This window comes from Pteropus medius, unplaced genomic scaffold, assembly GCF_902729225.1.
Source record: "Pteropus medius unplaced genomic scaffold, Ma_sr-lr_union100, whole genome shotgun sequence".
Taxonomy (NCBI): Eukaryota; Metazoa; Chordata; class Mammalia; order Chiroptera; family Pteropodidae; genus Pteropus; species Pteropus medius.
This window is the reverse complement of record NW_024344374.1, coordinates 833,566-848,112: the sequence shown is the minus strand read 5'-3', so window position 1 is coordinate 848,112 and position 14,547 is coordinate 833,566. Positions and strand designations below refer to the sequence as shown.

The 14,547-nt window shown below is 35.7% G+C and overlaps 1 pseudogene; it reads left to right on the top strand.

Moving 5' to 3' along the window:
* The first annotated feature begins 266 nt into the window (after window positions 1-266).
* LOC120608764 (WD repeat domain phosphoinositide-interacting protein 3-like) overlaps window positions 267-14,547 on the top strand; it is a 28,118-nt pseudogene continuing 13,837 nt past the window's right edge.

Below are 14,547 nucleotides of genomic sequence, written 5' to 3'. Positions count from 1 at the left end.
TACTCCCCACATAGCTTTGCATAGCCTGACAATCTTCTTCCACTGAATTGGCCTTGGTAAAATTTATTTTCTCATAATTATGGTTTCTTGATTTCCATTTATTCTTTCATCAAACATTTATTACACAACGGTTCTTGTGGGCGCTCCATTGTTATACCCAAGACGAGGTTCTCGATAAGGAGTACTTGCTAGACTTCAAGATTTCAGATGAGAGGTAAAAGAGTATATTGCAACTTTGATTGGACTGACAAATTAAACCACAGAAAATGACCATTGAGGAAAGTGACACTAATACTGGGAAAAACCGGCTCTTCTGCACCAGGGTGGGGACAATGTCACAAGTTAAAGCCCCTTATTCCTATGATGCTCCCATGGACTTTGTCAATTTTACATCTTTGAATGATGAGGAAGATACCCAAAACATCGGTTTTTGGTCTGAAGAGAAGGCCAGTTTGGAGAATAAGTTTCCTGGGAAGAATGAGACAGGAGGGCTTTTTCAGGACAAGACTCCTTTAAGGAAGGCGAATCCTCAGTAATCTATTGTCACACCTTTGAGACCAGTTGACAACACTGATAAGGCAAGGGACCTCTTCTCTATGGTAAAGAAAGACAAGTCCAAGATTAAATACATGACAGAGGTAAACATAAGCCATCTAGCAATTATTTGCCATAGCGGCTAGAGAGGAGAGGGTCTATCTTCCCAATGCCTGTGTCACCAATCCTCTCAGGATAGGGAAAGTTGGTGTTCTTACTCCCTCAGCTTTGTGGAAGGAAAGGAGATGCTACAAAGATGCAGGATCCTATAGCCCTAACACTGTGGCTCAAAGTGTATCCTTAATTCTAACTCATTCTTAGGAAACCAGTGATAATGGCATACAGCGGGGAGCCTGAGCAGCCTTCAGAGGTCAACTTTCCCCTACTTTTGATTCTTTTATTAATCTTACGAGCTTAACTTCACTAGTCAACTGGAGACCTCACTGAACCACTTTAAGAGGAAATAGATTGACGGATTATCCAAAGACACTTCTACACTTTTGTGTGGCCCCATTATTGATTTTGAACAAGTCATATGTAATCACATGGTTTGAAAATCTAGGCACTTAATTTATACTAGGCAATGGACATGCAGTGATTAGGACAAAACATGTAATAGTTCAGCTCTCAGGGAACAACTGAATAAATTAGACTTCATATTATGCTGGGATCAAATCAGTCAGGGGGGAAACAGACTTAAAAAAAAAAAAAGAATGTTGTAGAAGACCAAAATTGTCTCAGTCTAAAAAGAGATTTTATACAGAATAAATAGTAATGAATTAATGAAAGCAAGATTGGCAAGATCATTTACAAAGTGAGAGAGGAAATTTAAGTTTTAATATAAATATATAATTAATGTGAACAAACATAACTTCCTTTCACAAATACGCTTGACAAAATGAAGTGTTTAAACTCTAACATTTAGAAGATATGTAGTCAGACATTCATCCTTCTCAGAAAGTCTTATTTTGCTGTACTAATTATTGATAAATATAGAAAAGATCTCTTAATCAACATTGACAAGAAACAAAGCATGCACGATTTCATCTTTCAAAAAGCTATTTTCCATCTGGCTAGCATCTTCATTTATATTCCTGTGGTTACAAGAAATACATATTCTCGTTCTTTCAATTTCTTGTCTTGCTGAGAAAGAAATTTTCAGCAGAGCATTTGCATTCTTCAAGTACTCATGTCCATTAATACAATTTAACCCACATTTTTACAACCAAAATGTGTCAGTGTAATTAAAATTTCCTAATTTTGATTTTCATAGAGTTTATAGTCTAGCAGAGACCAATTATACCGGTAGATCATGCCCTTAGGCCACCATGAAAATCACTTTTGCTGTTGTTCCCAAAAGCCTCTAAAATGGGTCAGTAAAGAAAGTAATTGAGTGAACCCAAGGGGATAGTATATATTAAGATAAATTATTCAGGTTCCTATTTCCCCATTTCCTATCTATTCACCAGATAAGCTTATCACAAGATGTGTCAGCTAACAGCAAGAGCCCAAATAACACAAGATCACCAATTTAAAATGTCCTGAATTTGCCACCAAACCTGTTCATTTTAGCAATATTAATCCTTCTTGTTATCCTATAAACCTCTTTTTTTTACCATAGGGAGATTTAATAGCTGAAATGAAAGCTTATCTCCCTTTTTATAGATAAATGACAGTCCTAGATTATGTCTAAAAGCACTTTCTCTCCTGCATTTTCTTCTTACTTTACTTAGTCAAAGGAGAACTCAGGCTTCTCGTTAAGAGAAATAGGAGTTTCTTCTTCATCAGTAATGCCTTGATTAAGGCCTGCGTCCCCGCTGGATGTAGCAGAGCTTTTTAGCACCTCCACAAGATCTTCTTCCAACTAGAAAACTCTGCCACATTCTTGGAAAGTTGCAGAGGGATCCCAAGACACATAAGAGTATCACGACACCAGCCTCACATTTTATCCACAAACATTCGGGACCCATGTAACATTGGTAGCCCCTAAAATCTAAGCATATTCCCATAAACAAAAGTGTTTTCCAAGCAAAAATGCTGTCCCTAAAACACAAAAGATGTTATGAGACAGATCCACATTTGATTACAAATAATATATAACTTCAAAGACCTCGTAATAACTGGTAGAACTAAGAAAAAAATAGAAGAATTTAAGAGAGAAATCTTTTTTGGTTTATTTAGCTTTTTCAGAACATCCATCAATTTCCCAAGTTCAGTGCCTGTGAATTTAATCCCCATATGTGGGAAATTTCTCATTTAGAGATAATTGTGATACTCCGCTTCTTGTATTCTGAAGGGAATAATAAAACAAAAGAGAAGAAAATAATAACAAATAAGCACTGCCCTAGTTACATAAATTAGGAGAGGTTTATTGAAATATTCTTTTCTTCTTAAAATATATATAGAAGTATTCAAAGATTTCTTTGTATTAGTGACACTTTTTCTCTTTTATGTCATATTTAGTCCATTGATCTTAATTCATATTTTCCCTTTAGACCAGAGTTCTTGGAAATCCCAGTTTTTCAATGGGTGTGGTCTGACTAGGGTTAGAATTTCTACTGTCTTGTGAGATGAGAATTTCAGACTTACAATAAGGACTAGTATAGTTCATGGCCTTGCATATTGTACTCTCCCAAATTCTTGCTTCTCTTTCTGAAGTTTTCCGTCCCCAGAGGAACCACTTTAGCCATTTGCTGACATTTATATTACTAATGATAGCTGCAGCATCAGCCCGCAACTCCTGAATTCCTTAGACCTTGGATTCTCCCTCCCAGGAAAGATTTCTTCCTGAGTTCACATTTGTCTCTGCTGGAGGACAGACTTATGAACTGGAGACTTATGAATTGGTGATGGAATTCCTTTTGTTTTCTAAAACTGTACCTTTGGACCCAGTACTAGCATTCGTGTATACTCCTCTCCCAAACATCGATTTTCCTTGAATTCCTTTACCTTCAGAAACCTTCTCTATTCCAGTTGCGGCAGAAATACTCCTTGCATCTTTAATTTACCATTTATAGAATGAAATCTGGCTCTACTCACTCTAGAAATCCATTTCTGTTTTACTTCGGTGTCTCTCAATACACTTCTGAAAAGGCCAATTGCGATTTTAACACTCCAGTGTGCTTCGTAATTTGATCTGTTTTTCCTTGACTGTGTACAAAACTAATGTATGTTGAGTTTGAATGTCTTCCTTACTTTCTTTTACTGTTTACTACAACTCACGTTTTTACTGCTAGATCAACACTTTTTATAAGTGGATTTCCTTACTCCTAAGTTTCTGATAGTTTTCTTATAAAATGCAATTGACAGTTTTCTGTTGCCAGCCTTCTTACCTGCTGATTGTGGTTATCCCTTTGCCTATTAGCAATTCCGATAATAGTCACTGTGTTGTTTCCTTCTTAGCAATTGAATTTTCAATAAATGCATTTAATTTTCTTCAGTGCAAGGAGATGGTATAACTTGTGTATACTAGTGGTTCCCATTTTTCTTTATCTTTATCGATGAACTCCAGCGTGCGGGAACACATACTCTGGGATCTGGGTCCCCACACCACCACCTGCCCCAAACCCATGGTATTACCAAGATTTAGTAATAAATGGGTCCCTCAGAACTTGGCTGGAGATAGAGGGGAATAAAGGACAAAAAGATTCTAGTATAAATACATTAATCTGAAAGTCAAAAATCTCTATATAAGAGTGGAAATTTTGAAGTGAATTTTTCATGATCTTGGAAATGAATGTGAATGCCTGAGCCACAATAAGCAGAAGAATGGCAGAGAGTATGTATTCATGAAAACCCATTTTCCCCATCCTGGGTGTATAATCAGACTACATCTCCTAGCCTCTTCCTCAGCAACTGAAGTCTGACCTTTGGTATATGAGTGAAAGTGATATGTACCACATCTATGCCTGGCTCATAAAAGCTTTCAGTGTGATCCTCCGTGTGTGATTCTCTCTCTCCACTTATCTGCCAGTCAAGAGGATTCAGTTGAGGCCTCCAAGGCCCGTGGACAGTGGGACTGTGCAGCAGGAGGAGCCTGGGTTTCTGAGAGACTAAGAAGCTGAACACCCACCCGTCTCCATCCTATTAGGCTTTGCATGAGTGAAACAGAAAATTCTATCTTACTAAGCTACCGAGATGTTGAAATTATTTGTTTTAGCAAGTAGCCTGCCCTGAATAATATAATAAAATAAAGATTGATATAAGAAGGGTTTTTTTCCTCTGCGTCAAGGATGGATTTATTCAGCATGAGAGGTTTTCTGACTTAAAACTCAAATGTCAGTATCTTGAAATTAAAACCACTCCAAGATAAAGCACAGTTCCAGAATTCTTTTTATCACCTTTTGTTTCCCTTTTTTCTTATCTATTAAAAGTGATAGCTCACAATTCTTTTTTTCTTGGAAGAGCTTGCCTTTACCTTTTTTCTAGTTTACTGCATATGAGTTCTTTCATTTTAATTTTCTTTCTTTCTTTTAAATTTATATTGATGCTGTACATATAAGAGCGACCCAAGCAGGACATAAGATATAAAATCGAATACTATAAAATGGTGAGAACTCACAAGCTAAAAATACAAAGAAGAGTCTCCAAGCAAATATCTCTAAGAAGCTAATAGTTAAATTTGAAGTTTACTTTTCTCTTATCTCCTGATAATGTTCAAAGCAGGCACTGTCAAATTGGCTGGAGGGGTTGTGATGATGCCAAAAAGGCACCAAATTGGAAAAGGATGATCGGATATTGCAATAGGAAAAGGAGTTTTCCCTATACAGTTCTCGTTCAGAAGATCCACTTTGGATCCAGGCTAACATCAACCATGACCTAGCTCCCAGGGTTTAGAGTCAGATAAAAACAGAATAAAACTTTTTGTTTTGGAACTTTGCATCTCCACATTTTTTTCTTAGTTTAATGGATAGTCTCACCTTTTCCGCCAACATACATCGAATGTAAATTATTTGTCTTTTAAGTTGCCACACAAATAGTAGGCATCCATGTTTTTTTGGCTACTATTACCAAAATTTTGAAAAGAGCACTATATGAGTGGATAACAAGACTATGTGAAGGAATACTTTATTATTTCCTAGGGCTATTTCCTCAAGCCTCAATACGGAACCTAAGTTGCAGTGAGGTAGACCAGAGAGTGCAGAACTCTGTGGACCCCTTTGGCTGAGACTAGGCAGTCTTAAGTTTTCATCCTTCCAATAGGCATTACTCTCTTTCCAACATGGATCTCAATGAGGTTGAGGAGGTTGATGCAGAAGAAATGTATTCTTTTGTGGGCCATGACTTAGCAACCTCCACATGCATAAAAAACTGAAATAGAACCCGCCATGACTCAGCTCTTAGGCTAAATGTTTTCCCTCCTTAACCCCAAAGCTCCACCCTCTGATGCTGTAGTCTGGGTAAAGGGCACTTAATGACCTGTCAATAGAACTACTTCTTCCCAAGATTAAAATGAAGGGAAAGCAATAGCTTTCAGGTTAGTTTATTTTTTGAATCAATAGGCATAGTGCATAGTGATAGCAACCTTTTATTAAGGGTAGCAACCAAGCTTTTGATAAGAAAGGCAATTGTTGAGACAAAAATGATTTGAATTTGGTAGGTTATTATTTCAATTTAATTTCCCCAAGTGAAAAACCACTCCAAACAATATTTTAATGCCATTTAATAAAATTAGGATAGAAATTTAACGAACATGGATAAAACAACACTAGGAATCACAAGATCTGGATTGCCAACTTAACTTTTCTTATTTTCGTTTCTTTTGTTGTTTGTTTTTGAGTATTTTAATTGCTAATTTATAATCTTTGGTTTCCTAAGTGATGTTACATAGTTCTATAGTTATTCTTTTATAGATTCAATATTAAAATAATGGAAGATCCTTTTTCTAATTGATAGATACTCTGGACATTATTTTCCAAATTCTGAATAATATCATGCATTGTTCTAGTAGTGACTTCTGGCTATACCACATAGAATCTCACCAACAATCACAGATAGGGAAGAATTTCATTTTTTTGGAAAATACAATATTAAAATACAAGATAAAGGTCTAGATGTCACAGATATCTATATATTACATCTGTAGGTTTATTTTTTAAATTATTTATAGCTATGTTGGCACAAGTTTATTTTGTTCCTTGCTAAGATCAAATAGGTAACTATGGAGTAAGAAAATGGAAAATAATTTTATTGAATCTTTTTAAAAATTACAGGAATAGAAATAATGGTAAAAATAAAAGTATAACATGAAACTAAAACAATGATAGCTAAGGCAGTTTAGTTGATAATCAACAGAAGTTAAATTTGTCTGGTTTAATGTGTATAATGGAAAGATGGTGGGATATCTTAAAGAGTGAAAAGAAAGTTGAGAAGTTACAACTCCAGCGGAAGAGAACCAGAGATGCCTTGAGAACCCCAACAGCATGGGATCAAGAAGTACCACTGACTCACCTCTAAAGGAACCCAGTGTAGTAGTTATCTGTTTCTATGTAATTAATACTCCAAAACTCAGAGACTTAAAACAAAAACATTTATTTTTCACAACTTTCGTATGTCAGAAATCCAGGCATGACTTAACGAGGTCCACTGCTTCAGGAATCTGTAGTCATCTCAAAGCTTAACGAAGGATAAACTGCTTTGAAGCTCACCCTTGTGATTGTTGGCAGCATTCAGTGCTTTTTCGAGTTGGTGGACTGAACTATTCTCTTCTTTCTGGCTGTTGGCCAGAGGCAACCCTCAGTTCCTTGCCATATGGACCTTCTCTCTAACATGATAGCTTGCTTCATCAAAGTGTGCAATAGTGCTAGCAAGACAAAAGTCATGGTTTCTTGAAACCCGATCACGGAAGTGGCATCTCACCACTGCCACTTTTGCCTTAGTCTGTTCATTAGAAGCAAGTCACTATATCTACCCTGCATGCAAGGGGAATGAGTCACACAGTAACATGAATACCAGGAGGAGCATCTTTGAGAGCCATGTCAGATGCTGCTGACCACACGCAGTCTCTGTTTTTCTTCATTCCAAGATTCAGACTCTTGGATGAAAAAAAATTAAAGCAGCTCAGGTTGGTTGCTTATTCTTTGATCAAGATGGAGTGAGGCAGGATGGAATAAGAATAGAAAAAATACTGCCAGTCAGAGCTAAATCTTGCATATCAGGAGCTATGTCTAGAAAAAGAAGCCAGGCAGAAGATGAGCCTACCACACGCGTCTAAAATGATATGCGATGCAAGTTAAAATAACATTAGAGTTTATTGTTAAAGGTCATACTCATAAATATATTCATATAATTTAACTTCTTGCTTTAAACACTAATGACGCTTCTGCCTTTTTATGTTTAAAAGAGTGGTCATTCTTATTAGTATTATTTCCCCTATGTTATTTTTTGAAGATCAAAAACTTTACACTAGATACTCCTGACAGAATGGAAAGTACAGTTTCCCCCCTTATCTAAAGTTTTTCTTTCCACAGTTTCAATTCCCCATGGTCAACTGCAGTCCAAAAATATTAAATGGAAAATTCCTGAAGTAAACAATTCATAAGTTTTAAATCGTGTGCCTTTCTGGGTAGTGTGGTGAAATCTCACACTGTCCAGTCCCACTACTCTGTCCCATCCAGGACTCGAATCCTCCCTTTGTCCAGCATATCCACTATGTATGTGCTCCTTGCCCATTAGTCACTTAGTAGCTGTCTCGGTTTATCAGAGGGACAGTCACAGTATCACTGTGCTTATGTTCAAGTAAACCTTATTTTACCTCATGATGGTCTCAAAGCACAGGAGTAGCGATGCTGGCAATTCAGATATGCCAAAGAGAAACCATAAAGTGTATGTATATATAGGAAAAAAACATAATATATAGAGGGTTCAGTACTATCCGAGGTTTCAGGGGCCTTGGAACATACCCTGGCAGATAAGGGAGGACTTCTGTGGTGGGACAAGTTACAATTCTTATTTCACTGAGGTCAAAGTGGTTATACAGAGAACGTGTCAGGGGAGAGTCCATCCTATTGTCAAAGGAGGCTTCACAGTTTTCTTTGGTAAATTTGATACAATTTCTTCAATAAATCTATTTAAAATGTATATAAAGAGATTTATTATAAGGCATTGCCTCGTGCAGTTATGGAAGTGGGCAGATCCCAAGATCTGCAGGGTCAGTTGGCAAAGCTGAAGTTCCAGGAAAGCTGATGCTCTAGCTCCAGTTCGAGTCCAAAGTTCTGAGAACCAGAGAGCCAGTAGTGTAGTTCCTTTCTAAATACTGACAGGCTCGAGACCCCAAAATAGCCAAGTTTTAAATCCGAATTTGAAGGCAGGTAAATAGCTGATATCCCAGCTTGAAGAAAATGTGGCAAGAATTCTCTCTTACTCAGAGGAAGGCCAGACTTTTCGTTCTGTTCAGACCTTGAACAAATTAGATGAGGTCTGTCCACAAAGGAAGGGCAGTCTGCTTTACTCAGTCTTCCAATTTAGATGTCACTCTCTTCCCAAACACCTTCACTTAAACACCCAGAATAATGTTTGTGCAAATATATGGGTACTCTTTGGCCCAATCAACTTAACATAAAATTAACCATCACAGCCACAGTACCTAATTTAATTCTTTCCTGTATACTTTAGCTATATCCTTTCCTCTGTCTTCAGGAAAGTTAGCATTTTACAAATGTTACAATAATATATAAACATAGCTTTTAAATAAGGTTTAGAAAATACTCTTTGTATCATCTTAGCTAGACAAATATTTTGAAATTGATACTGGCAATAAATATTTTCTTACCATAGAATATTGCATAATTTTTTTGGCTAATTCTAGAATACAAATATAGATTTCAAGGCACAGATGCTTTTGAGAGTTGATATGTCTAAAATATGATAGAGACACAATACCGGAGTCAATAATCAACTGTGATTGGTGGTGCTGTACCCCCATATCACTTAGCTCAAGCAATACAGAAACAAAGAGGAACATCTACAACCAGATACTAAAATTAAAAACAAGACACTTCATCCTACACCCATGACTTTTACCTGATTAGATCTGCTTTGTATCTTTGCATTTTATTACTACCCATTAAAAAGTCTTTCAATTAGTGGAGATAATACGTGTTGATTTGTTCCTTTAAATTATTCTGAATGTAAAATCACTAAAGAGTAAATCAGACCCGTACTAAATTTAAACTCAAAGATTACATATTTTTAAAAAATGTTAAGGCACAGATAAGTGGGACTTATAAGAGATAGGAAAAACAATTTTGCTCTTTCCACTGTTCAAGCTCTCTTTATGAGGTTATTTCTGCCTTTGTCTCTTGATTAAATCCCAGGCTGGCACCAGAGCTTTTTGCTGTTGTTTTGTTTTTATCTCTCATTTAGTAAAAAGAATGAGTCACTTTAGTCCTCTGAAAAATCTCAGTTTAATAATGACATAGGCAATCCAGGGAAATAATCGCAACTTTGAATTTCTAGATTATTAAATCACATCATAAACACAAACACACACGCGCACACACGCAAATAATTTTAGATGAATGAGTTCTGTTAGAAGACAAAACAAATGTGGTGAGCTAGCCCACCAAATACCACATATTCATGCTCCTATTTCAGTCTAGAAGTATTGCTGAATTGAGGCCAGCTAGCCAAGGATTACATCTCCAAACCTTTCTTTCCTCTAGGTAGTGCCGTGCTAATGACTTCTGACCAATGGAGTGTTTGCAAAACTTATGTCTCCGCTTTTAGTGCTAGCCCATAAAACCTACCAAGTTATTCTTCCCTCTTTTTCTTCTGCCGACTGAATGTCAAACCTCAGGGCAACCTTGGAAGAAGCTATACTCTGAATCCAAGTGATGGGTATTTGGGTGTATATTGTAATATTTTAAGACATCTTTATTTGTTTTATTTGTTCTCACTTCCCCCAATTATGCCTAATTTGAGAAGGCCAGCTTCAGTGGGAAAACAGCCATGCCCAACCCCTTCTCAACTCCCATAACTTATCCTTTTTCCCTTCTCTTCCATATTGCTAACCATGGTTTCTGACATTTCCAAGGTTCATGTGGAGAGGAAGAGAATGAACAAGGAAGATATACGAGAACAAAATATTTTTTTCTTGAGTAGTCATGTTCTAAGCTGTTATCAAATTCTCTATGCGGTAGTAGAACTACTTTTTCTTTTTTAAATTGTTGCTTGTGGTCTTCGGTGAGCAGCACATCAATAACTGGGGACCTGTTGTATATACTTTCCTTCAGATGAAGTCTTATCCCCTCCAGCTGGCTGTTTTTGGCTGTTTAAAAGACAAATTTATGGCAGTGCCCTCTCTAATAATACATGTCTAGTTTGTTGAAACTCATCCCTAGACCTTGCATCAGTACAGTAGACCTACTTCCCAACCGAATCTTCCCTTTCTGTGACGTGGGTTACTTTGAGCAGCCTCTTGGATTTTAGATTTCCCAAGTGGGAGTCATACACACTTCCACTATGTCCTCTAAATTGCTGTGGTCGTGTATAAATCTCTTTCAGTGCTTACTTAAAGCTACTATCACTAGGCTTCAATTGAAGTATGAGCACCTGCCACCTCTTCTCGTAGGAGCAAGGACTCACAGCACACAATGGAAAATTATCTCCACTCAATTTTTCCCCCAAATACAACTTATACTTATATTTGCTTCTCAAATTCCTTTTTCTTTTTAATGCCTTGGCAGATGTGATTTTAAAAAAATAAAGGATATAGCCAACTTTTGTTATTGTGGGGTGAAATGCTGCCTGCTGAGAATAGGAACCAGAGCTATACAAAAAATAGTCAAGTAATTTAGTAATTAGTCCTGGAAAACATGGCTATTCATATATATAAAATGTCTCCATAAAGTAAAAGTAATTTCCAGATGGTTAAAATGTACAAAATTAAATTATAAAAATTTTATAAGGAAACATAAAAAAATGTTTTCATGACACTAGAGTAGGGGAGGATTTCTTAAATGATTCAAAAAGGACAAACATAAATAAATAAATTTAAACATATTATTATTAAAAACTTCTATATAGGGCAACACATACCACTGGCATTTACAATGCATATAACCAGTAAAGGATTAAATGCACACACAAATATATATCTTTTAAATCATTAGGAATTATAGATTAAAACACTATTTAAAAAGACAAGTGCAAATCTAAGTAGAATGTAGATAAAAGGGACTTCTCATACATTATTAGTGAGATTAGTCAAAACCATCTCTTTTGGAAATAAAATTGGAAGATGCGCATATTCTGTGACTCATCAATTCCCCATTTAGGTATATACTTAGGCTCTTTGCAGTCTTCTTTATTGTAGCTAAAAATAGGCCTCCTCTTAATTATTTACTGATGGAGGTGGATTAATAAATTATTACATACTCACATAATGGAGTCCCATACAACATTTAAAGTGAAAACGTGAATATAAATTAATCAACAAGAATAATCTTCCAAAACTAAAAATTGTTTAGTGAAGGAAAAAAAGCAAGATATTTTCTTCTTTTCAATGCATGACATTCATCCTAGAGCATCTCTGCCACTCTACCCATGTTTCTTTTTCTCTCTCTTTTGGAGTCTATTTTCTCAATTCAAGCATGCATAAACAGTTCCCATGAGTTCAGGGATCCTGAAAGTATACGAATCTCTGAAAGTGTCTTTTAAAATAATGACTTTAATTTGTTCACTGAAGGTATCTGTCCGCTGAGCTTTCTAGGCCCATCGACTTTTTTTGTCTTACTAACTTAACTTACCTCCGCCAAATTACCTTTACTCCTTTCTTTAGAAACTATCATTTCTCCTGCCCTAATTTCAGAGATGTCTTCTGCTTTTCTACCTTTTTGTCTTACTGAACATATTTGTTTTTATAGCAAGCCTCTTGACATTTTTTAGTTCTTTAATGAGTTTGAGCAGAAGCTATCTCCTGTAATCTTTCTTATAATTATCTTAAGCCTCTTCTTTGGGAATTATTTTGAATTCTGTTCCTCTGGAAGGTTGAAAACAGAATAAACAAGAAACATCATTTCTGTTGACTGAATAATTTCAGCTGCTGCTAGTAGTTCTCACAATGGATTATCCCAATCTTTAAGAGAAGATGCTTGGTCCTTTTCCCCAGACATAGGTCCAACATGTTGTCTGTCAGCTGGTAAACTAGTCTGCATTCAGAGGAGAAGAAATAGGAGTTATTACACATTTTACAGTTATTCAGAACATATGCTTGGAAAAATGCATAATAAGCTATTTCTGAAGATCTTAGACATGCCTTCATAGTTACTGGAAAAAAAATTGTTCAGACTTCTGCGTTTCTGAATATATTTACCAAAGAATAGAAGTTTCTTGATTTCTAAGAACCTATTTTGCAATTTGAGAAATTTCCTCTTAGATTGCTCTGATTTAAGCTAAAAACTTTCTTAAGCTTTTGAGACTAGTTAAACAAGACGAAATGAAGTATTACAAATTCATCAGATGAACTTGATGAAACTAGACAATCAATCCAAATTTAAAAGACTTTTCTTTCCACTCTTGTGTTAGAATATGCTTTCCTCTTGATTTTGAAATAATATATTTTTCCCAAATAAAAAATGTCTTCATTTTCAGAAAAATTGAAAACTTCTACCTAATGTCCAAATATTTGATCTGCATAACTGCTAAACATCCAGAATTTGGGAACACCTAGACAACTGTTCCTAGGTATCTTCCATTACTCTCCAATCAATGTCTATCCACATATATACATTTTTGTGAATTTTTTTCCCGTTGATCTATTTTTTTTTTCAGTGAATCTCTAATAGATGATTGACATTGTCAGTATTCATATATTCTTTTTTGAGAAAATATTGCACTACAGAGATCATGATGGTTTTCAGCAGGAACCTGGGCAAATAAACGGAACATAAGATAATTACTGTCTTTGTTAGCCCTTTGCAGCCATAGGTGTTAATTGTTAGAGCACATATTCTAAACCTAATGTTTAAGGACATAGAGTTTCCAGTGACATTAAATTTTTTTTTAAATCTCTGAGGAAAGATAACAACTATTTGGAATCTATCTTGATTTTAATAATAATGAACAATGAATAAATTGTACTCTACTAATAATTGCAATGCATAGTGACTGGGAGCATGAAAAAGCATGAGAATAATCATTTTTCTCTATATATGCTGACTTGTTCTCTAAGCAGTTTATTGTGTTTGTAGGAGAGAATGTTTAGAAACATGTCAATATAAGGAATGATACCATATATTGAGCAAGAACACTTGCTTAGGGCTTGCTAAAAGTAGAAGTACCCTTTCTCAGTCTACAGCTTTATTGTCTTTCATTTCATCCTTCATAGTCATTTCTGTTCCTTACTTTAAAAACTTCAGTGGATCCTCATGCGCTTCTGTATTAAATCTGATACAAAGGACTTTGCATCAGTTAGTTTAAGTGGTGTTATACAGTAGAAACAAATAGCCCCAGATTGTGATGACTTAGATAATAAAGATTTACTTCTTGCTCATGGTGCATGGCATTAGCAGGTTGACTGCAGCTCTGCCCCAAATTATTTTAATTCTTGGAGTCAGACTGAAGGAGCAGACAAAATCTGGGCATGCAACAGAAAGGAAATATATATAATGGACGGTACACTGAGTTTTAAAACTTTAATGGAGGTGACAAGCATAACTTTTGCTCTCATTTCATTGGTTAAAAGAAGTGACATAGGCAAGGAAAATATCAATGGAGTATGAGATATAATCCTCCTGCAAGGAGAAATGCTAAAGGGAGAAGCAAAAATCTAATCCGTCTCATTTTTCATGAGCTTATTATCATCAGTCTCTCAGCTAAAAGTCCTCCCCATTTTCTTTCAAAATTGCTGTTTTCATAATGTGTCTTGTTTGCACATGGATCTAAAAATTTAAGTCTGTCAGAATCTCCTGTTTTGACTTTCCTCCTGGAAATTTTTTTCTCATTCTTTTGGACATTTTAGCTTCAAGAATCAATGTGGCACATTTATTTTACTGGGAAATTTCCGATAAGTGC